Raw genomic sequence first — 23,686 nt, forward strand, 5'->3', positions numbered from 1 at the left:
CGTCTTTGAATCAGACATCATACCATGGTTAGATGTGCACTGTTGGAAATTTGGTCTTGTGTTGGATTTGGATTGTTCTAGATTTTAGTATGTTCTAATGTCTTTGAACCTGGACTCCGTGCTGTGGTTAAGCACGTGTTGTTGGAAACTGCATCATGTTCGTTTGATCGTATTAGTCGTGCTTATCAGTTATGATATAGTGTTTTTTTTCACAACAAAACAACATCAGCTGGCTTATAAGCTACAGAAACGATCGAGCGAGGATCTGGATTGTAGTTAGACGCGTGCTGTTAGAGACCACGAGCTGGAAACTTGGTCTCGTGTGTATTCGGATTATAGTTAGATGCGTGTTATTGGAAACTTGGTCTTTTGTGGATTTGGGTTGTTTTAGATTTGGATTAGAAACACCTGTGAGCGGAATGTGGTTAAATGCGTGCTGTTGGAAACTTGGTCTCGTGTGGATTTGGATTGTTTTAGATTTTGATTTGAAACGCCTGTAGATGGAAATTAGAGGAGAAAACTTTTCTCCTTCCAATATTATAGTTTTCTCCTTTCAATATTATTAGGCATAAATAAAACTGAGTTTTTCTCAGAATCGGAAATGGGAGAGTGAGGCATGGTGGGATGGGTGATGGACAAGAAATTAGAAGATTTCAGAATCGCTAGTGGAAACAATTCTATCCTATAATACCACCATCGAGGATTGTCATAGAAGATGTATAATCTTCAAAACACATATTTGAAGGGTGAAAGACTGAACATGAATATAAATAAAATACATAATTTGAAGACGAAAAGTGTTAAATGTGTACATAAGCAACGAATGAAAATAACGATCGTACGACCGTACCTCACGCTACCGCCCACCGGTCATCGTGCCCTCGCGATCACTCCTCGCGCCATCGCCCAGCGGGCACTGCATGCCCGCAGTTAAGCCACGTGCCACAAGCTACCCGTCCATTCGAAGCCACGAAGGATTGTGGTGTAGGGAGAAAAAAGGAAAAAATATATTTGATGAAGACGTGGCACCACATGTAAAAATGGATGCAGGTATGGGTTTTGAGTAATCTATTACAACACAATACCTATATACTGAAATTGTTTTTAGCACTTCTTTATACTAAAATTGCTTTTGAGGGATCTCCTGTAACCCTAAGGAATAAGAAATAAGATATCTGGTGGAGTTTATTTAAGCTCTCTTTTGCTTATATTATATATTCAAATATTGGTAAAAGTCATATAATGCATCCAATTCCTATATATTAGTTTGCAATGTGATATGGGGTGCGTGCGCATGCGGCATACCAGGCAGTCCAGCCGCAATACAACGTAGTATTACTATGTAAAAAACAAAACAAAAAAAATCTGTTCAATCGATGCCTCACACCCTCACACTCCCCTGCCTGTTCACTAGAAGTTTAGGTTTCCGCGCAGCACGCGTGCGAAGTAGTTCCATCACGCAAAGGCTGCCCTAGGGATATTGACACGGATAAGCAGATAGGTTTAAAATTTAATCTTCTTATTTTTCTAAGTAACTTATGTTGTAAATGTATGTTTTAAATATTTAAGGTATGTTGCAATTGTTACATATAGATGTTGCAAAATTAAATCAGAATGTTGCACATGTTGCATATTTTTGCAAGTATTTTCAGTGGTATGTTGCAAGTGTTTTGAAAAAAATGTTTCATCTGTTTTCAGACGTAGGGTGCAGCAAGTGTTTTATCTGGATGTTGCTATGTTTCACACACATGTTGCAAGGGTTTGTTGTATATGTTTCACACATATGTTACAAGTATTTTATCTGATGTTGCATATGTTTCACACATATATTGCAACATTATGTTTTAAATGTTTCATCTGCGTCCGACGTATGTTATATCCAAGTGTATCATGTTTCTAAGTGTTTCACGGGGGGCACATTGAGTGATGGGCGCACGGCCCAGGCACTGGCAGATGGGGTGTGGCAAAGCTAGAGACCGACTGACGGGGGGCGCAGCGAGCTGGGGCCGGCTCCCGGGTCCCGCCCATGCGGAGAGAGAGGAGGGGGTTAGGGGGAAGGAGCGCACGTGCAAGGTGGGGGAGGGGCTGCGCGGCCGTCCTGACGCGGGGAGCGGGCGGGCGCAGTGTCGAGGGCGGGGTGCACATGCGAGTCAGAGCGAGGTGGATGGAGGCGGGCTGCACGGTCGTCCGAATACGTGCGTCCGTCTGGACGTCGGGACACTAGCCACGCCCGTTATGTTAATAGGGCAACACACCACCACAAAGCCTGTGAGCATTCTCTCATGTCTTTTCACACGCTAGTGACTATGCACATGCAGCACACGTTTATAGTTGTGATAGACAAATCATATTATATTATAGAAAAAAACTTTAATATTTTAAGATTCTTAAATTAAGATATGGTAATTAAATCTCACACTAAGTATTAAGAAGTCTAATATAAATTATGTTTGAATATTGAAACCTCAAGAAAAGACATGTTCTGGAAGGAATAAAATCAATAAATAAATGATGTAGCAGTCTATATGGAAAAGGGAATTATTTGTATCACATGGAAGAAACTCATGCAAAAGATTATATATCTGAGAAGAGAAATCATATTCTATTTTTCTTAAAAAAAATACTCTGCTTTTCAATTAAGAGGAGAAATAAGTTTTAAACACAATAAAGACCGGGGCTAACTAAAGAGGCCCCACACATGCCCTAAACAACCAACGGGGCGTCCCACTCAAGAAGACACCAAACAGAGAGACAATTAATGGCGTGTTTGGGACTGCTCCGCTCCACGTTTTTCAGCTCTGCTCTACGTTTTTTAGCCAAACGGTTTTAGCTCCACGCACTCTGCTCCAGGAAAAAGGGTGGAGTTGTGAGAGCACCTAAAGAGGTACTCCACAAACTCCAGTTTTTTGTGGAGCTGCTCTACGGTGGAGTTTGTGGAACAGAGTTTGTGGAGCAGTCCCAAACACCCCCTAAATTACACCAAAACAAGCGCCCTTCTCCTTAGCTCGAGTCTTCTTTTACTTTCATGGCCTCTTGTTGTGCTAATGGGAGAGGTTGAAGCGATAGTGAGAACAAATGAGGAATTATAATACCATGAGGATTGGAGGTTGAAAGGAAATGAAATGATTGATCAAAACTAGCTAGGTTTTTCTTTCAAAAAATGTCTCACACAACAAATTTATAGCACCGACAAATTAAACTGTCTTCAAGCACCATCACACATATGATAAAAACACTCAAACTGTATTTAGGTTGCAGGGTTTCAGCAAAGTCACACCACAAATACAGACATTTGTGACATTACGATGCATGTTCCATACTTACTGCTTCAGGTAACTGTACGCTTCATGTCAGCTTTCAATTATTCATTCAGTCACAATCGCTGTCATTGTTAAACAATTTCCTCTTCCCTGTACGAGGCCAATCAGGGATGATATGGCCATCCCAGAATCTACTGCCCCCATTACACTCAGTGACACTCGATCAACTTATGTCCTTCAAGGTTGGATCCATTCAGATTGAGTGCTTTTGAAAAACAACACCAGCTCCCATACTTTATGTAAGCTTTCCCAATGCTTGAGCCATCTAAATCTGTGTTCTTATCTCCTCAACATGGAGAGATGAATCAAAGCCCTCAATACATACAGAAGTTCCAGGTCTTGCCCAAGGCAATGGCGAATCTTGTTAGGATGATCTCCACCGGTTGGTCCAACAGTCAATTGGGCCCTTGATCCGCGCCCTGATCGGGGGCGCTCAGCCGGTTCTCCTAACTGATGGGCCCCCGTCGCGCATCGTCATAAAAGGACCGTGGGGGCTGGGGCACAAGACATGAGGTCACCGGTAACCGCCAGCCCCACCCCGAAGTTCCTAACCCTAGACCGATCGAGAGGGGCGCTGTGAGCGATGGGAAGCCCCATCGCCTTTGCCGCCGCCACTGGTCCGCGCCTACGCTGATTCTACAGTCGACGACCTAGCGGGCACCTGCACGGCTTCTCCTACTCCGACACGTCGCGGCCACCGTGATGGCGGCGCCATGGCAGCGACTGCATGTGGTGAGGTATATCACCAAGCCTACCTAAGTTAAGCAATTTACCCACTGATCTGCACCTAGAGGTTCCAGAAATCCTATCAATGATATCAGAGCCAGGTTAGGCATAGATCTAGCTCTTGGAGTAGATCAAAACAAGAAAGAGAAGGAGGGGACTCGATCTGTCAATCGGATTGAACCCCAAACCCCTAACCCTAACCCTAGAACGAATGGACGGAAGAGGGATAGACCTACCCGATTTCTTTTCTCGTCGCCGTCACCACCGTCGTCGCGTGGGAAGGAGCTCCACCGCCTCGTCGACACACGGGGAGAAGCCGAGCTGCGCCCGTAGCCATGAGCACGAGCCTCGCCCAAGGTCACCGTCACAGGACCGCTTGACGGCGGCGCGCTCGCCCACTAGAGAGCGCGCGCTCTGGCGAGGGGACCCACAACGGCGCCGGACAGATCTAGGCTTTAGGGCTAGCCCATCGAAGCGTGTGGTGGTTTAAAGCATCGTCACCCAATCCGCTCGACGACGGCGCACTCAGCCTAGGGCGAGCACGCGCGCCGGCAAGGGGATCGGCGGCAGCGCTGCTCCACACTCCTCTTCTCCGACGTCATTGTGGGCAGCTACCAGAGCTGCTGCGCTGAGCGTTGCGGCGAAGAGAGAGAGAGCATAGGAGAGAATGAAATTAGGGTTAGGGCGCTCGGCCACGGCGAGGCTTTTTATTCTGCCGAAGAGTACGGATGGCCGTCGGATGACTGGGAACAGCTGCGATTTGCTGGACCTAGTTTCGGCCCAGGCGGGATTCGAAAATCTCGGCCCAGGCCCAGGTTGCGCCCTGGGACACGGGGGAGCGCAGCGCGAGCGATCGCTGCAGGCTAATTTCGCCTGCTGGGCTGCGGGAAAGCGGTGCAGCGCACTGGGCCGAGCGCAAGCGTGAGGGCGCGATTTCATCGCTCGGCCGCGGACTATTTCCCCAGGCCGGGCTGAATGAACAGTAAATAATTTTATTATTTTTAGAAGCAAATTTTGATGAATTTTAATTAGTTTTTCATCTCTATTCAATTTTGAACCAACGGGATAAATTATTCAGAGAGTAGATGAGTACAGTGAAATATCTCTGAAAAGTAGATAAATTATTTTTTCATATTTCCACTGCAAAGTTTCATGTTTATTATCTTTTAATTAAATTCGAACCAACGGGAGAATTTAATTTGAAAAACAGTTATATTTATTTAGTAAATTATGGTTTTATTTATCCTCTAATTAAATTGGAACCAACGAGAAAATTTAAATTAGAGGAGTAGTCCTATTTATTTATGTTAAATTATGGTATTGTTATTTTCTGACCAACATTGATGATAACAATATTATAATGAGTTTAAGGTTGAAGTTTAAATCTCTGATAAATTTTACGCCAAGATGGTCAATTTTTCAGAGAGTAGATAAAGACCAAGAAATGCTAAACTAATAGAATGCATTTTATTATCAAGTTTCTGCTGCAACAATGTTGATTATCCTCTAATTAAATTTGAACCAGCGAGAGAATTCAATTTTGAAGAGTAGTTATATGTCTTTCAAGTTAATTTATGAGTTTTATGCATCAATTCTATTTTCTGCCCAACGGTCATGTAGAATTGATGTAGAAGCATCTTATAAGCTTTATTTTTTAACCGACGAGATCACTCGACTATATGTCAATGGGCTGCAATATTGGGATATGTGAATGAAAAGGCTTGAGTCAAGCCAATTCAGGATAGTTTTTTATTAGTTTACTAATTTTCTGATTAAATTGAAATCAACGGAAAATTTTAATTAGAAAATAAAGTATAAGTGAATGTTTTAGTCATCATGAGTAAATTTTTTGTTACGGTATTTTGTATATAGATTTATCCCGCATGGAGAGAAGTTTGGTATAGTACTTATGCTAGTTAATCCTGTATGGCGGGAGAAGTTTTGTGATGACTCATATGTTTTTGTATCTCGCATAGCGAGAGAAATTTGGGTAGCTCTTATGCTATCCTAGTATTGACTATGGCATAATAGAAATACACCATCATGGTTAATACTAACTAAAAGATAAGAAAAAGATACAAGCGTGACTTGCAAAAGTATAGTTAATAAAAGACCTCGTCGAGTTCTTAAAGTGGAATGAGGAAAGTGTACTCCTATACGGATCAAGAAATAACTTTATTTGCATGGCATAATCATGTGAATGAAGTAAGTCATAAGTGTCTCCTCGTTCATAGTTTTCTAAATAGTTCTCGAAATTATGGCAGTATAGTTCATGCCATATTTCGAGGGGGAGAATTATGAGATGAATTAAGAGTAAGAATTAAGATCAATTAAGAAACTACTCTTCATTAAGAGTGAGATAAAGATGTTGATAAATGTGTACTTTTCATTAAGAGTGAGATAAAGTTTTTGATAAATATGACCGTCGGTCATAACAATGATACCCCTAAACAGAGAAACAACTAAATTCCTGAATTTTTTAAAGTTTCGAGAGGAAGATAGCGTAGTCACCATCAAAGATATAAAGGCAATGCTTAAAGCGCCATATGAGGTTTTAACATATTAAACCTAATGAATGTGTACTCTTCATTAAGAATGAGATAAAGTTTTTGATGAATGTGATCATCGGTCATAACAATGATACCTCTAAGCAGAGAAACAACTAAATTCTTAGATTTTTTAAAGTTTCAAGAGGAAGATAGCATAGTCACCATCAAAGATATAAAGACGGTGCTTAAAGCACCATATGAGGTTTTAATAGATTAAACCCAAACAAGAAATTTGAAGGTACACTATCTTTTTTAGAAGATGGGATGATCTAGGGGAGCATGGTATGTAGAGATCTATGACTTGAAGAGAAACGAGACTACGTGTCCACTTCAGTGATTCAAAAACAACGAATTTCTTAATACATGTTGATGTTGTATAACTTATACAACACGTGTTGTTGGCTTTTTGAAGAAGATGAATAATGCAAACAAGGATCTTGTAATACATGAGCGTGTAGAATCAATTGTCTCTTGGCAATAAAGAGCAACAACAGCCCCATATGAAAGTGCCAGTAGCTGAGGCCCCATAAGGTCTCAAAGAATTAGTAAACTAATTTTTTTAATAACTATGAAGTCTATGTTAGTGAAGAAATTCAAATAGAGGGTGATCCCACCTCATTTGAAAAAGTCATGAGAAGTGTTTACTCGTCTAAATGGTAAGAAGCTATGAAAGTTAAAATGAATTTGATGAATACCAACGTTGTTTGGGATTTAGAAGAAATTTCTAATGAAGCAAAAACAGTAGGCTGTAAATGGGTCTACAAGACAAAATGTGACTCCAAAAAAAAAGTAGAAAGATATAAAGCATGACTTATAGCAAAAGGCTTTACACAAAAGGGATGAATAAATTACGATGAGAGTTTTCTCTCCAGTCTCATGCAAGGATTCTTTAGAATCAAAATGGTGTTATTGGCATATTATAATTTAGAGTTACATCAGATGGATGTAAAGATGGCATTCCTCAACGGGGATTTATATGAAAACGTTTACATGGCATAGCCCAAAGGTTTTGTCGTGGAAGAAAAAGAACGTATGGGATGCCGCCTGTAAAAATCCATTTATGGGTTAAAACAAGTCACAAGGCAGTAGTATTTGAAGTTGATGAAACAATGAAAAAGTTTAGGTTTTAAAGAAAATGAGAAGGACAATAGCGTTTATGCGAAGTTCAAGAATGGAAAATTCATTTTCCACATCCTGTGAATAGATGACATTCTATTCAAAGAGCCTGTAGTGATGTTAATCTGTCATTAGAGAAGAAGTTTTGCCCTCAAGTTTCAATGTAAATGATCTTGGTGAAAAGATTCTAAAGAAATAAAGTATGCGTACGAGTAAACCTACGCCTACTCCTATAGTCAAGGGTAATAGATTTGAGAACTTTAAGTGTTTCAGTAACCAATATGAGATCAATCAAATGAACATGGTTTCATATGCTTCAGCTGTTGGAAGCTTGATGAGTGTATAAGTACAAGAAAGAACTTACCCTAACGTAGTTTACGTATCCGGAATATTTTAGCAGAAGTCCAGTCTAGATATAGATCGCTGGAATGGAGTTGAGAATGTCTTACAATTTTACAAAGTATCATAGGTCTCATGCTGAGTAAGAAAGAACAAGTACTCTCAAATAGTTGAGGGTACAAATGTTAAGTCTTAGCAAGATATGTAGTGAAATCCACAGTAGTTGCTAACACTCGCAGTTGGAGTATTATTGTGAAAAAAGCTTCAAAAAAACAGTTGTGGTGTCATCAGTGATGCATACCATAGTATAGCTTGACATGAGGCTTAAGAAACAAGCAAAAGTAGGTTAATGGAATTAGTACCCGAATTTAACAATGGTGGTCAACAACAATAATCATTTAAAGTAGTTAACTCCTAAGACAATAGGTCAAGTGTGCTGCCAAACATATTAACATTGAGTTATATGATGTAAATGAGAACATCCATAATCATTTTGAAAGCATTGAACATATGAGTACCAAGCAAGTACTTGTGGATCCGCTTAACAAAGGCTAACCACCCAGTGCATTCAGAGAACACATAGTTGACATGGGTTTACGGGAAAGGCTATGATTTCTAGATACTAAGGGCCTAGTTGAGAATCTGTTTCAAAACATAGAGGTGCATTGTAGCTGTTTAATCTAGTGGCAACTGATCGTGATGATGAGACACACTCTATGAACTGATCTGTGATGGAATGGAAAAAAGATAAAGTTGAGTTTAAATCATAAGGTAAGATCAAGGAGAAGAATGTTAAGATGATCTCCACCAGTTAGCCCAACGGCCAATTAGGCGCTTGATCCGTGCCCTAATTAGGGGCATCCAGCCAGTTCTCCTAACTGATGGGCCCCCATCACGTAGCGCCATAAAAGGATGATGGGGGCTGGGGCACAAGACATGAGGTCACCGGTAACCGCCAGCCCCACCACGGGAAGCCCCATCGTCTTCACCACCGCCACTGGTCCGCGCCTATGTTGCTGCTACAGTCGATGACCTAGCGGACGCCTGCATGGCTTCTCCTACTCCGACACGTCGCGACCACCATGATGGCAGCGCCATGGTAGCGACTGCATGTGGGGAGGTATATCACCAAGCCTATCTAAGTTAAGCAATTTACCAACTGATCTGCACCTAGAGGTTCCAAAAATCCTATCAAATCTCTATCAAGGACATACTCCTCATTGCTAAAGAATGTGATGTTGAGTGAGCAATCCCTCAGCCAACAACCATAAAGCTTGTTGTTACGTGCCTTCTGTGCAGCTTTTCGAGTCACGAAATCAACAAGCAAAACATGCCTGAAACTACTGTAGTAAACAGCAATGATCCCATCGACTCCCTCGAAGATGCTTTGTAGCTCCACATAGTAGACATGGGGGTGCAAGCTCCAGATCATGATTGTGGCCATCTCTGAAGATTCGCTATGGACAGAAGTATTTCTCGACTTGTTTGGCTCCCGTTCCTATCGCGAGTAATGATGATGAAGAGGGGGGTCGTGGTCGTGGCGTGGCTCAAGAGGAGGAAGACGCAGTCGGATCCAACTCGACACGGCAGGTTCCAGCCCCCAGTTTGGTAAAGCCGAAGATACTGGTGCACGAGCACGACACCCCCACACCAAAATCCCTCATCTCCTCTAGGCTGATAGTACGATGGACGGCCTTTCCATCGCGTAACCGGAGTCTTCCTGGTATAGCTCAGTGTGGGGCTGACATCGCTAGCCACCGGGAGGACTGATCGAAAGGAAAGGAGAGCAGATCGATGCCAGAGCAGGAGAGAAGGGGGCGGCGGAACCTAGGTTCATTATAAACTAGTAATTACACCTGATTTGGTCGAGAGGTCGCGGGCTCCTCGGGCTATATTTGCTATCTCCCTCTCGCTGTTGGTGCGTTGGGCCTTCCGGCCCAAAAAGAACTAGCTATGTTAATTCTCCCTTGGGTTGTCGTGGATTGTTGTTGCCAAACAAGCCATATAAAGTTGCACCGGGATAAAGTGCAACCGGTCGCGCATAGCATTGACCGCGTGACTCCAGACCCCACGCGCGCTCCTCACTTTCGTGTGCTGGCCGACCCCAGCCTCCCACGTGCTCCTCACTTCCCAGTGAATGTGCCTGAAAACTCTAGTTTGATTTTGGTGAATTGATGAAACCCTTAGTGCTAACTTAGTTTATCAAAGTGATTATGAGATAGATAGCACTACTTCAAGTGATGAAGCAAATGAAGATCATGACATGATGATGATAATGGCATGGTGATGATCAAATGCTTGACTTGGAAAAGAGAAAAGAAAAACAAAAAGCTCAAGGCAAAGGTGAAATTGATACAAGCTTTTTGGTTTAGTGATCGAGACACTTAGAGAGTATGATCACATTTAGGATTGATAGTCATACTATTAAGAGGGGTGAAACTCGTATCGAAACGCGGTTATCAAAGTGCCACTAGATGTTCTAACTCATTGCATATGCATTTAGGATCTAGTGGAGTGCTAACACCCTTGAAAATGTTTTGTGAAAATATGCTAACACACATGCACAAAGGTGATACACATTATGTTTAGCACTTGGGAGCAAGGGTTCAAAACTTTACCGGTGGAGTGTCCGCCCGTAGAGTACGGACAGTCTGACGGTGCCACTGACGCCCTGTACAGAAAAGACAGGGTTTCACAGAATGCACCGAACGTAGATCACATAGTGTCCGGACTTCGAGTTTGAGCGTCCGATCAATTATAAAAGAAGGAGGTGTTCTTGGGCTCGTTTTGCCCTATGACCAGCCTCTGAGAAGAAAAGTGACCGAACTCTGGCTGAACACTATTCAGCGTCCGGTCCTACTGGCGTGGCAGCGCATAGAGGAGATGGTGAGTGACCGGACGTTGATGCTGCATTCGATCGTGACTGACCAGACGTGTTCGGTCGCGAGTTTCCACCTCTAGAAGCTTACTAGAAGTGATCGGACGCTGGGGCCCCGCGTCCAGTCGTGATCAAACAGACACGTCTGGTCATAGCTGGAACTTTACTGGAAGTGACCGAAAGCTAGGGTTCTGTGTCTGGTCCTACACTGTAGTGCGTCCAGTCACAAATTAAGTGTACTAATGATCGTTGAGATCGGGTGATCAGTATTTGAAGCAGATGCCACGTGGCGTGCATCACGCGGCCGGACGCTGGGGTCCTGTGTCCGGTCAATACGACCGGAGCGTCCGGTCGCCCCGATTTTCAGTGGACTGAGGAACCAACGACTCTATTTCGTGGGATCTTCTATTTAAGCCCCATGACTGGTTCCAGTTCACTCTCTTGGTCATTTGCATTAACATAGCAACCTTATAAGCTTAGCCAAAGTCCTCCCACTCATCTCCATGATTGATTCATCATCTTTGTGAGATTGGGAGTAAATTCAAGTGCATTGCTTGAGTGTTTGCATCTAGAAGCACTTGGTGTTCGTGTTTCGCTGTGGAATTCGCTTGTTGCTATTGGTGGTTACCACCACCTAGACGACTTGCTGCAGTAGAGGAGAATTGGTATGAGTTGGTGATTATTCGTGGCCATCTCCGGTGATTGTGAGGGGACGGTGCCTTCTCCGGCGGAGCGCCGAAAGGTAACCCTAGTGGATTACTCATGTCATTGAGTTACCTCACTTGTGGGTAGGTTCTTGCGGTGTCTAATTATGTGGATGAGGTTCGTGCAACACCTCTTAGCCTCCGAACGACCAAGTATTGGTCGACACAACGGGGACATAGCGTATTGCCAAGCACGTGAACCTCGGAAGAAAATTGGTTGTCTCTTGCCCTTTGGTATTCTCCCGGTGATTGAGTTAGTATTTCATCTTGTGATTGATTCACTCCTCTATGCGGCGGTATAATCACCTTACTTATTTACATACCCGCAAACTAGTTGTAGTAAGCTATGTAGTATAGCTAGAATTGAGAGCTTGCTTTGTAGCTTAAATTCATCCAGTGGAGCTCTTTAGTATAGCAAGTGTGAGAGCTTAGTGAGTAGTGATTTAGTAAATTGTGTCTAGTGATCATAGCAACTAGAATTATTGGATATGTGGCTTGTAACCCTTGTAGAGCTAGAGCAAGTTTGTTTTTCGCTATTTGTCATACTAATCAAATTGCTCTAGTTGCTTTGTAAATTTTAAATATACTATTTACTCTCCTCTAGCCATATTAGGACCTTACAGTACCGACAACCCAACAACCATGACATCAGCTGACACAAACAAAGAAAACATTTTCTTTTGAACGGCTATAATTTTTGAATGATGTAACCGTTTTCAGTTCCATCCGTACCGGTGTGTTCTACGTGACGAGACGAATAAAATTAGACCCAACTTGCCTATATTTTGAAGAAATTTATTCTAGTGGCAATTTATGTGTAAATATGTGCTAGAAGTTACTACCACGTAATACTAAAGTTGTTACTAAAAATATACTGAAGTTGTTACAAAGGCCTCATTCGCTGGTCTAAAATTTAGCTGAAACTGGCTGAAAAACACTGTTCCGGCTGAATTATTGTGAGAGAAAAATACTGTTCCGGCTAAAAAAAAACCAAACAAACCGAATATGAGGTAAGCCGAACAGGGCCAAAGTATGCACATCGACCATTATCATAGGTATATAATAAAATTGTTATATAATATTTACATAAAGGTACTAACCCCTAGAGAGAGTAGCGGGCCAAAACTAGCCAAGCTACGAACTAGAGAGGCAAATTATTAAAATAAGCATTGCATACACTACCAACAAGGGAGCAAGTTATATACAACATATTAAGAAAAAGCAAGAAAACAAGACTTACTATCGACTAGTAGGCAGTTATTACAAAATCCAGCAAATATGACTTGCTGCAAAATGAAACTGGAATTAAAAAAAATAGAACCGAAATTGACAAACAAAAAATAGAACTAAAATTGAAAAATAGAAAATAAAAATTAAAGTAGACAAAATGAAAAAATTGAAATTGATAAGCAATAAATAAACTAAAATTGACAAATAGGAACTAAAAACGAAAGAAGACAAAATGAAGAAAAATACAAAATAACAATGAAAGTAAAATTACCATGACAAAACTGAAATTGACAAAAAAAATGAAATTGATGAATAGACTATGAAAACTAAAGTAGACACAATGAAAAATATTCCAAAGAAAACTAAAACCAAAAGTACAATAAACTAGAATTGAAAATGACAACAAATAATAAAAACTGAAATTCACAAATAAGTTGCTACACGCTTAACACATAAGTTGCTACACGCTTAATATATAAGTTGTTAAACGTTTGCTAGTATATATTATTTGTTGGAAGATTAATATATTAGGTTGCTACACACTTAATACATAAATGGCTATTACATATATAACATAAATTGCCAGTACATACAAACTAATTTGAAACACATGCATCATAGTCTTATTTCATAGATCTCATCACAAGTGGCTCAATAGTACAAACCAGTCAAAAAAACTGAAACTGAAATTACCAGTGACTAAAAAAGAAATTAACAACTAGAAAACAAAACAAATAATTGAAAAAAAAATAAGTTATTATATAACTAATACGTAGGATTTATAAATGCATTCAAACCTAGAAGGATGACTTAAGAACTGAAACTAAAAAAACATTAAAAAACATGACTGAAAATTGAAACTAAAAAAACTGAAAAAAAATGAAAACTAAAACTGAGAGGCAATTTTTTTTGTGGCAACTTATGTGTGCAATAGCTATCCTTTTATAACAACTTATACATTATAGGTGAGGCAACTAATATGCAGGATTTAGAAGGACATTCTAACCTAAAAGGGTGACTGAAATCTGAAACAAGAAAAACAAGATTGAAAAATGAAACAAAAAATAACTACCAATTACGAAAGACATTTGAACCTGAAACTAAAACTGAAGCACCGAAATAAAGACATGACTGAAAAATGAAACAAAGAATCAATGAAACAAAAAATAACTACCAATTACGAAAGACATTTGAACCTAATAAAACTGAAACTGAAGCACTGAAATAGCTACCAAAATAAAAAAATAATAATAAAACTGAATCTCTGAAATAGATAATGAAACACTGCATATTTTCTGAACAATGTTTTTCATTATCTGACCATTCAATATGCTCACTCAGTATTCCTGATAAAATTCAGTATCGTAATTCTGTATTCCAGTTAAGCATCATGTACATCCACACAGTCACCTAAAAAGGGGGTTCACATAATATTGTTGCATCAGATTGAACGCAGGAATATTGTTGCATCAGACTGAGCGCAAATGCACCACATTGCAATCACATTGTACTCTAGCAGTGGAAACTGATCACCTGCAACCTAGCAATTATTTTCATCTTACACATCTGAATGCTTAACACATCGCAGCGAAGTTGATGGCCTTCATATCCAAGCAGCAGGAGGGGGGAACGAATCTGTGAGTCAGTTGTGCAGCGGATCTTTACAGAGGAAATCAGAACGAATACACCTTGGGAACAGGAATCAAAATCTACCAGTACCAGCATAACAGCATAGCTCATCTGATCCAAGCAGCAGGAGCACATGGCCGACGACCTTCGGCGACCACCGGCGGGCGGGGAGCGCGGGGCCGGCGACCTCCGACGAGCCCCAGCGGGAGGGGCGCTCGCGGGCTCACGGCTAGAGGGAGAGCAGCCGTCGTGACCGCCGTCGGGGTGGGGGAGGACCGCCAGGCCGCCACAGTCGCTGGGGTCGGAGCCCAACCACGTCGGGGCAGATGCAGAACAAGCGGCGATCTGGACGCGAGGCGGAATCCGAGAACTTCCTCTGTCGTCGCCCGCCGCAACTTCGTCCACCATCGGTCGCCGGCTGCGCTTCCGCCAGCAACGCCAGATTCGTTGGTCGTATGCGCTGCCGGAAGGAAAGGAGAAAGAAGCAGCGTTGGGAGCTCGGAGTGTTGGCCGCAACGTTGGATGAGGGGAGGGGGTGTCTGCTGGGCCGGCCCGTCGCGGCCTGGTGTCGCGCGATGGAGTCAGAGCGCGACCAGTCGCTTCTTAGAGCATCCTAAGCCTCGTCCTAATCCTAAGTTTTTAAAAATATCTATAAAAAATACATCTCCAACAACTCCTAATACAATCTCATAATATTTTAGGAGTTAAGAAAAAAATCTTCCTCATTCGCGTAACTTTACGAGCCGCAGTCTCGCACGTATCCTTCGACTCCCGCTCGGTTTCCTTCGACTCCCGCGCGCCGCTACTCCCTCCGGATCCTCCCCTGCCGGCCGCGGGCATCTCTGCCCCATCCCCGGTGGTGGCGTGGTCCTATCCCAGCGGTGGCGCGTCCTATCCCAGCGGCGGCGCCTGCTCCGGTCGTGTGGACGCGACTCCAATGGCACGGCAGGCGACTAGCGTTCTCTCCCTTGCTCCTTCCCTTCCTCCTTCGCTGCTGGCAAGCGAGCGCGGGCAGCCACGGTCGGCGCGGCGCGACGAATCGCTCGGGACTCAGGGCGCCGCGGCCCGCTGCCCCTTCATCTCCGGCGAAGCCTGCTGCCTCCCGTACGCCCTCGCCTCACCTCCATGGCCCCGTTGCCCCTCCACCTCCGGTGAACTCGGCTGCCGCCCACACGACGCGCCTCAACTCCGCCCCCATGCCTCCTAGGCCGACGCGGCGTGGACAGGCTCGGTTGGAGAGCGCGACACGACCAGCCCCGACCGGCGAGCTCGGCACGGCCAGCCCCAGCGGGCGAGCGCGCCCTGCCCCAGCGGGTGAGTGCGGCATCCCTGCTGTCGAGAGGAGGAAGATGCATGTTGCTGTCTATGACACGTGGGGTCCGCCCCCGGAAGTGAGGAGGAAGATGCATGGAAAAGAAAAAAAGCCGCAACATAATTCATGTGGGGCCCAAATTTGATTTTTTATGCCATTTATTAGAAACTCTTGGAGATTACTTTTTTTCCTCCCCAAATCTTTTTAGGAGTTGCCAAACTACAAGTTTTTAGGAGAAAAAAAGTAGAGAACTCTTGGAGATGCTCTTTGACTTTGTGTATAGAGTTTGCACAGTACTCACGCCCGAACATTCGGACGGATACCCGCGGCTGCTGCACGCCCGTGCCAGGTGAGGACCGCCCCGCGCCGTTACCCGCGCTTCTCCGCTTCCTGTGCTTGAAGCCACACAACGCTCCATCCGCTTACCACACGCGTGCACGATGCCCTAACAGCTGCATAAGGCGACTGTGACATTACAACACCGAATCTACTTCTAAATCATCTAGATAAAACATTTACAACATGTCTGAAGACATATGAAACACTTGAAACATGTGTTTAAAACACTTGTAAAAACACCTGAAAAATCATTGCAAAACATATGCAACATCTAGATAAAAACACTAGCAACATATGTGTGAAACATATGCAATATTCAAATAAAAACCCTAGAAAAAAAACAGATGAAACTTTGGGAACAGAAGCTTGCAACGTACGTGTGCAACAATTGCAACATCCATATGAAACACTTGCAACGTATCTATAAAACATTTGAAATACTTAAAACATAACACTTGCAACATGTGTTTTTCACCCCTTCCGTACAACGCAGCGCAGAGCGGGAGAATGGCCGGTTCAGGCCAGCCGGCGGTCAAGGATGGTGGCGCGGCCCTGCACTAGCCAGCGACGCCCCCTCTCCTGGGCGCCTGGCCTGGGAGCGGCGGAAGGACGAGCACGGCATTGGCGCTGCAAGGGACGAAGACGTCGCGGGGGATTGGGGCGCTACAGTGGGTGGGGGGGTGGGTGATGGAGGCGCACCAGAATGGGCCGTGCAGCGGGATGGACGCCACCGTGGAGGATGGTAGCGGCGACACAGTGAAGCGGGGTGGGTGGGCGCCCGCACGACAAACAAGCGCGGAGTTAGGAGACGAGTGCGGCGTGGGGAGATTTGTTTTTTTTTTTTCAAGTCCAGACGGACGGACGACCGAGCGTGAGCATTAGCGTATAAGTTTCCCTTAGCGCCTCCTCCCATAGTACTGAAGGCCAACCTCAAGGTTGTCACCAAAAAATAAAAAGGGATGTCAATGCTTGTTATCCACTTCAGTGGAAAATCGTCGATGCGCAAATGCCAATACTATTACCTATATATATAGATGGTAACAAGACCAAATTGCTTGATACAAAGCAGTTATTTGGAATACAGAGGACTATCTAATCAATCTGCTTATCAAAGCTTTTTTCAGAAAACTTGCGACCTCTAGAAGTGTGCGTGACCACTTGTGCTAGATGACAGTGTGTTACTTAACTTGCCGCTACCAATTTTTGGTGCTTCAACATTGGTTGAGGGGTTGCCTGACTACTGGATGCTTTTGAAGGCTCAGCAGAGGTGCCTTTATCGACGATACAGCAACTGATTGGCTTCTGAACCTTGCCAAATGACACGGTTTGATGAGAGTATATCTCAACGAACCTGCAGACATAAAGTATAATATGTTTTCAGTGGTTAGAAGTAGAGGTACACAAGGGTTCAGAATAATCACATAACAAATTATTAACGCATGGTTCTCGGAAACATATCTAAGTGAGATTTACAACAATTCTAATGGAAAGGCATACAGCAAGTAACATAACCATGCAGCATTGATGTAACCTATGTTAAGTGAGACATACCAAATGGGTAAACAGAAGATAATGAGGAAGGGACCTGGTCTTGAATCTAAAATGGATGATAGGGCTAAAATAAGAAAAAATAACCTAGAAAATCATCTGAGAGGAGAGAGACAGAGAAGACTTCAATGCTCTCAAGTATCAAATCGACATGGCTAAATAATTAGGAATAACTGAATAAGGCAGGATATTACTCGTAGGGATATGTATTGCTTACTGTAAAGAAACTAAACTTCCCTGCCCCCTGAATTGATAAAGCAATTCACTGTTTGTGAACGATTCAGCGTTGTTTCCAGTAGCCTATGGCTACAGGTCCAATCGCGGGGATTCATCAAGGCCAGTGTACTTTTAATAATACCTTCTACTGTGCACTGTAGGCTTTTCAGATTTACAAATAGTTGATATTTATACTCCTACAAACGCTAACACTGAGAACATATTCTGCATAATCCGGTCATTATGGTAGCTTGTAATCAAGTGTCCAAGGAGAAACAATGTATCCCTTTCATCCCTTAAGAACATTAGCACGCTGGTGTTAATTTAGCAAAAAAGAGCCAAACAACATGTAATTGGGTTCAAGCATACTCCATGTTTATATTTTGCCTGCGACAGAAAATTTTAGCTAGATTGGGTTCCTAGCTCAGCAGCTTCTGACAGAATCACAAAACAGAGGAAGAAAGGTGCACTGGATATCTGTGTTTCATAGAATACTGTGATGAGGTTGATGTTTAAAAGCAATGTACCATCACAGCAGACTTAGCAGAAACAGAACTGAAGTCAGAATCAACTTTTACATAAAATGGCATAATGGGTGCAAAGCACATAATGGTTTCTCTACAAATCTATGGATTGAGTAGATGGAATTCCAGGCAGTAGGGCATGAAGAATCTAGCATTTCATATTATCGCCAGAGTATCCATGGCAGTTGGCCTTAATGTGAGTGATCAACGTGCTTAAGTTGATCTAATAAGATAACATAGGCATTTTTCAGTTAAATTGGCATTTCACATGCATCGGTACCATGAATTCAACATGTGGATGAATGGTTAGGCAACATGACTAGCAGATGGAATCATGCCAAAAATTTCAATATAATAGACACTGGTATGAGTACTTTGTAGTACCTAGTAGAATAAGTAGTGCTTCTCATGCTTGCTAAAGCTAGCAATTTGAATATCAATGGACGATTTCAAGAAGCCAGGTATGAGTCGTATGACACAGATGTAAACAAAATGAAGAGAAGCAATGAAGGGTGTAATTTGAGCAATATCAGATGAAGGTTATATTCGGCTGAATTTATCCACTGATGTGATGAAAACCCCACAAGGGATTTGGTTGTCAACAAAACACTATACTTAAGACATTTCAGCAATGAACTAACAGCACTGTTCTTTGGATTTGTTTAGGTGCAAAGCAATAAAGTAAGGAATAATCACATGGAATTGCCCTGAAAAAAGAATAACCAAGTGGCAGTTTATATATGCTACACAAACGGTGAAGAACAAAGGATGCTGCAAACAAACTCAAGTGTTTAACAAGAATAAATTACCTTGTTGCAGCTTCCGCAGACTCTAGTTTGAGATATGCGAAACCCTTACAGATAGGATCACGAGTTTTCTTATTTGCGGAAACTGCTGGATCTATAGATAAAAGGCCACGGAACCCTTTAAAAGCTTGCTTCAGATCCTTGTGTATGTTTTTCTTTTTTGGGAGGTTCCAGACACGAACTTGAACACCATCGTCACTGGCATCTGTTATGAAGCATAGAGAATGAATCAAAAGAACAAAGTTTTATGTCCAACAATAGCTCCTTCAACACTTATAGTGGTAGCTGAATAAAGTGATGTCAATTTCAAATGATCTGCAAAAGGTAATGCTGAGGCAGTTCAGCTCTCTACAAAATCATGGCTATGCACAAATAACAATAATAGGAAAAACATCTATCCATATATATTCTTCTGCTGAAAGAAAGTAAATTGACATCAACCACAAATTACTGAGGCTTAATCTTTCATGCAGACTTTCTGTTTCTGTCATTACATTAGGAGCTGGATTTGGGATGGAAGAAAACCTTGTCAAGACCATGTTTATATGGCGGAAGAACATGTGGCATCAATTTTGTCTAGTTTTAGAACTTGGAAGGAACAAAAAAAGGGACTATAAGCTCGTTGTTTTCTCACAACTTTTTAAGCTGTTTCATGCATGGTATAGGGCAATTGCTTTATCTAACTCATATTCAGCTTATTTAGTTCAACTGTGTATTTGTCCTTGGGAAATGATTATTATATGTACACAATTTCATTTCTTTACCGTTTACCAGTACTGCCAGCTTCAAATGAGTAGTTCTATCATTCACAATTTATTTATATACTTGTTCATACTACCTATCCTTTCTATCAAGTTCTGGGTACGTGGCATATTACGGCCATACATTTCCGGACAAGTAGTTCAATAATTCACAATTTATCATATTTTGGAGATGTTCAAGATTCTGACAATGGAATGGCAAGGACACATTTAGTTGTAGAACGCAGATCTTTATTTGCACGGGGGAAGTAAAAACAGGAAACACAACCATGGTTAATTGAGAAATATATCACACATTACATTTGCTTTCCAATGGTGGATCACCAAATGAGCGTGCGCACACACACAATACAAAGTCAATTTTCTTTAACTTTGACCGAATTTATTCGAAATGTTACTTTCCATAAGGAACGTAGATTATGACGATGTGAATGTGACTACATTCATGCTTGTTATTGACGACATTATCAAATTTCGCTGACATTCTTTAGTGCTTTATAAATGTCGCCACATTGCATGATGTTGTTGGGTTACATTTTTAGTTTCTAATATAAATGGAATCACATACGGCGGATCTTCTTCTTGATTTTTTTTTAATTTCGCTATTACCCCTGGCAAGTCTCATGTGCTCAAAGAAAGAAAGAAAAGAGAACGTAATACTAGTATATAGGGGAGAGGAGAGCAGAGAGAGCCAACCTGCGGCCGTTACATTGGTGGAACTATCCCCGGAGCGGCGATTGGCCGGGGCCGCCTCTCCTCGACGCCGCGCCCCGCCCCCGCCGAAGCCCATCTCCCGGAGAAGCTGCTCCTCAATGTCAGTGGAATATGTTTTGCCCTCACCAAATCCAGAAGGCTTGAGCCGCGTCGCCAGAAACTCCTCCTCGTCTACCTCCGTCTCTTCCTCGCCGTCGTCGGACTCCCACTCCCCTGCTCCCGTCTCCTCCTCGTCGTCGTCATCGAGGCTGGGGGCGGCCACGGGCTCGCGGTGGCGGCGCCCGTATTTCCTCAGGCGGGGGAACGCGAAAGAGAGGCTGGACCAACGCGCCCGTGACGGCCGGGGCCGCGAGAACGCGAGCGACGCCGGCACCGGCGCCGGCGCGGTCGCTACGGTGGTGCACGCCGCTGGTGGGAGCAGGAGTGGCATTTCGGGGCGTCCTCTTTATCCTCTCCCTCAGGCCAAGTTCAGTCAGCTCAGATAAGCCTGGGCAAAATACCCGATACCCATTACCCATACCCGAATTATTCGAACCTAGACCCAAATTATCCGAACCCGAGGTACCCGATCCCAAATTCGGATAGCGATTTTGATTACCTGAAATTAGTTTGGGTAATTCGGGTAATATCTCCCGGTACCCAAACTACCCGAACTACCCAAAGATTTGTTTTGTCTTTGTATTCATCATGTGTTGTTAGCTGAACCATTTAACTTATCACTTTATTAGAATATAATTCTCTCTATTTGAATGAGTGACTGTAATATATTATTCTCTACAAATTGCTATTGAAATTCTATACAAATTGCTGCTGAAAATTATGTATAGATCGCTACTGAAATTTAGTATAGTTTGTTGTTTTCTGTAAATTTGGGTATATCGGGTAATACCCGAACCCGAATTATCGGGTACCCGAATTTGCGGGTAGTGTTTTTTTGGAAATAATATCGGGTAGCAATTTTTATTACCTGAATTTTGAATTACCCGAATTACCCGACCCAAAAAAATCAGGTAACCCGAACGCCCAGGCTTAAGCTCAGAGTAGTTATTCTTTTCCTGGAGGATGTTCAGTACTTCATTCTCGCAAGAGTTGGCGGCTTGGGCACTATTCTCGTTTGGGCCTGGTTTACGTACAACCGAAGGCCATGGGCCTGGTGCCGAGCCCAACGGGCTAACAACAGCGGGACCTTAGCAACACGCGAGCAAGAACACAGATTATCTGCTAAAAAAAACACAGATTAACATCGATCGGTTTAATACCATATCGGTACTCTGAGAGGCATATGTCCCTTCCTATTCCTTGTTTTTTTTAGTAAGACGAGAAAAAACCCTCTCAATCAACTCCTAATACATCTTCCTAATTTTTTAGAACTTGGGATTGGGAAAAGTCACTCCGTTCCGCGTAAAGTTATGCGCTTTCGAGTTACGCGTATCTTCTCTCTCCCACGCATGTTTGTCGACCAATCTAAAGGTGAAATGACGTGGAAAGAATAAAGAGTAGAAAAAGGTTCATGACGTAAATGTACAAGAGAAAAAATATATATAAAAGTGGTTAGGATAATTTAGAAATAGTATATGATTACTGATATAAAATTGTCTTCTATATTTTAGGAGTGGATTATTAGAAACTCTCGGAGATGGCCTTCTTTATTCCTTCCAATATTTTTTATAAGTTATAAAACGCCGTGCTTTTTTGAAGAAAATATTGGGTACTCTTGGATATGCTCTAAGCATGCTTGCACCTAGGAGCAGCTGCAAAATGAGCCCCAAGCGCAACCTTGATACATACTTATATGGACAGGGTCTATAGTTGATAAAAAGGGTTATGGCCTAGGTTAGCGTCTTCCATTGCACTCGGAAAAGAGCGCTTGCCTACACTGTCCTAAGTCCTAACGAAGAGTGGACGTCATAATTTGTGAAAGAGGGGTACGCGTACGCGTGACCCCTACCAATTATTAATATAAATATTAAATATTTAAGAAATACAACCAATTTTTTAATTGAAATATTTGAGAAATACAACCATTTTTTCTTAATATAACATATAATTCTATGGGTCCTAATTTGTGAAAGAGGGGTAAGCGTTCGGGCGGCCCCTACCAATTATTAATCTAAATATTTGAGAAGTAAAATCAACTTTTTTTCTTAATATAATATATAATTCCATGGATCGACTAGGGCAAGTAATTATTAACCTAAATATTTGAGAAATACAACCAATTTTTTCTTAATATAAAATAAATATAATATAGGTCGACTAGGGTGAGTCGCCGTTGTCGATTGGAAGGACTTTTCAATGGCCATCTTGTTTTGTTCTTGGTTTTCTAGATTGGCCAACCGATAAATGCAAAAATAAAGAGAGTTAAATGTAGCTTGTTACGGCAGCAACAAGTAAAGACATCCATCGTAACAAAGATTTCACAACTAAAAGTTTTTTGCTTCAACTTGAGAGTTGAGAGATTCTAGTTAAGCTTCAAGTTTGCGTAGTCGTCGTTCTGTGCAGGGTTTTATCCGTGGCATTCATCAATGAGACCTTCTCCACTATTTGTAGCCTTTGTGAACCCAATGTAAACCTGCTGGAATAATCTACACTCATGACTCATGAGCAGCATCTTTCTCAACGTACTTCCAGTATTCATTCACTGTGTTATTGCTCCGTAGGCGGGTATATATATATAGGTACTAGTGGTCGCAAGACAAATAATGATGGGCAGGGCAGCTGATGATACTTACTTCGGTAGTGCCGGCGACCGGGCGGACGTACGCGTCTGCACTCCGTTTCATACACTCAACACGGGGACCTGCACCGCCCGACTCTACATGGGACCGCTCGCACCCCTCTGCTTCCCTCGTCTCACTACAGCAGATGTGTGCTTTGCCGAGTGCAATTACACTCGGCAAAGAAGGTTTTGCACTCGGTAAAAAGCTGTCGGCATATCCGTTCACAGTAAAGGCTTCTTTGCCGAGTGCCGCATG

General features: G+C 42.5%; 1 long non-coding RNA gene, 1 other non-coding gene and 1 pseudogene across 2 annotated transcripts; 1 reads left to right on the forward strand and 2 right to left on the reverse strand.

Moving 5' to 3' along the window:
- Window positions 1–14,192: 14,192 nt before the first annotated feature.
- LOC136471236 (uncharacterized) lies at window positions 14,193–15,043 on the reverse strand. Its single transcript, XR_010761969.1, has 2 exons — window positions 14,582–15,043; window positions 14,193–14,497 (listed from the first exon to the last, which is right to left on the reverse strand). It is a non-coding gene; the product is annotated as an uncharacterized lncRNA (long non-coding RNA).
- A 2,106-nt stretch (window positions 15,044–17,149) lies between these two features.
- Window positions 17,150–21,166, reverse strand: LOC136471237 (uncharacterized; annotated as a pseudogene).
- Window positions 21,167–22,495: 1,329 nt separating this feature from the next.
- Window positions 22,496–22,658, forward strand: LOC136478573 (U1 spliceosomal RNA). The gene has a single exon (XR_010764297.1). It is a non-coding gene; the product is annotated as a U1 spliceosomal RNA (small nuclear RNA).
- Window positions 22,659–23,686: the final 1,028 nt, after the last annotated feature.

Source organism: Miscanthus floridulus, chromosome 8, assembly GCF_019320115.1.
Source record: "Miscanthus floridulus cultivar M001 chromosome 8, ASM1932011v1, whole genome shotgun sequence".
NCBI classification, from domain to species: domain Eukaryota; kingdom Viridiplantae; phylum Streptophyta; class Magnoliopsida; order Poales; family Poaceae; genus Miscanthus; species Miscanthus floridulus.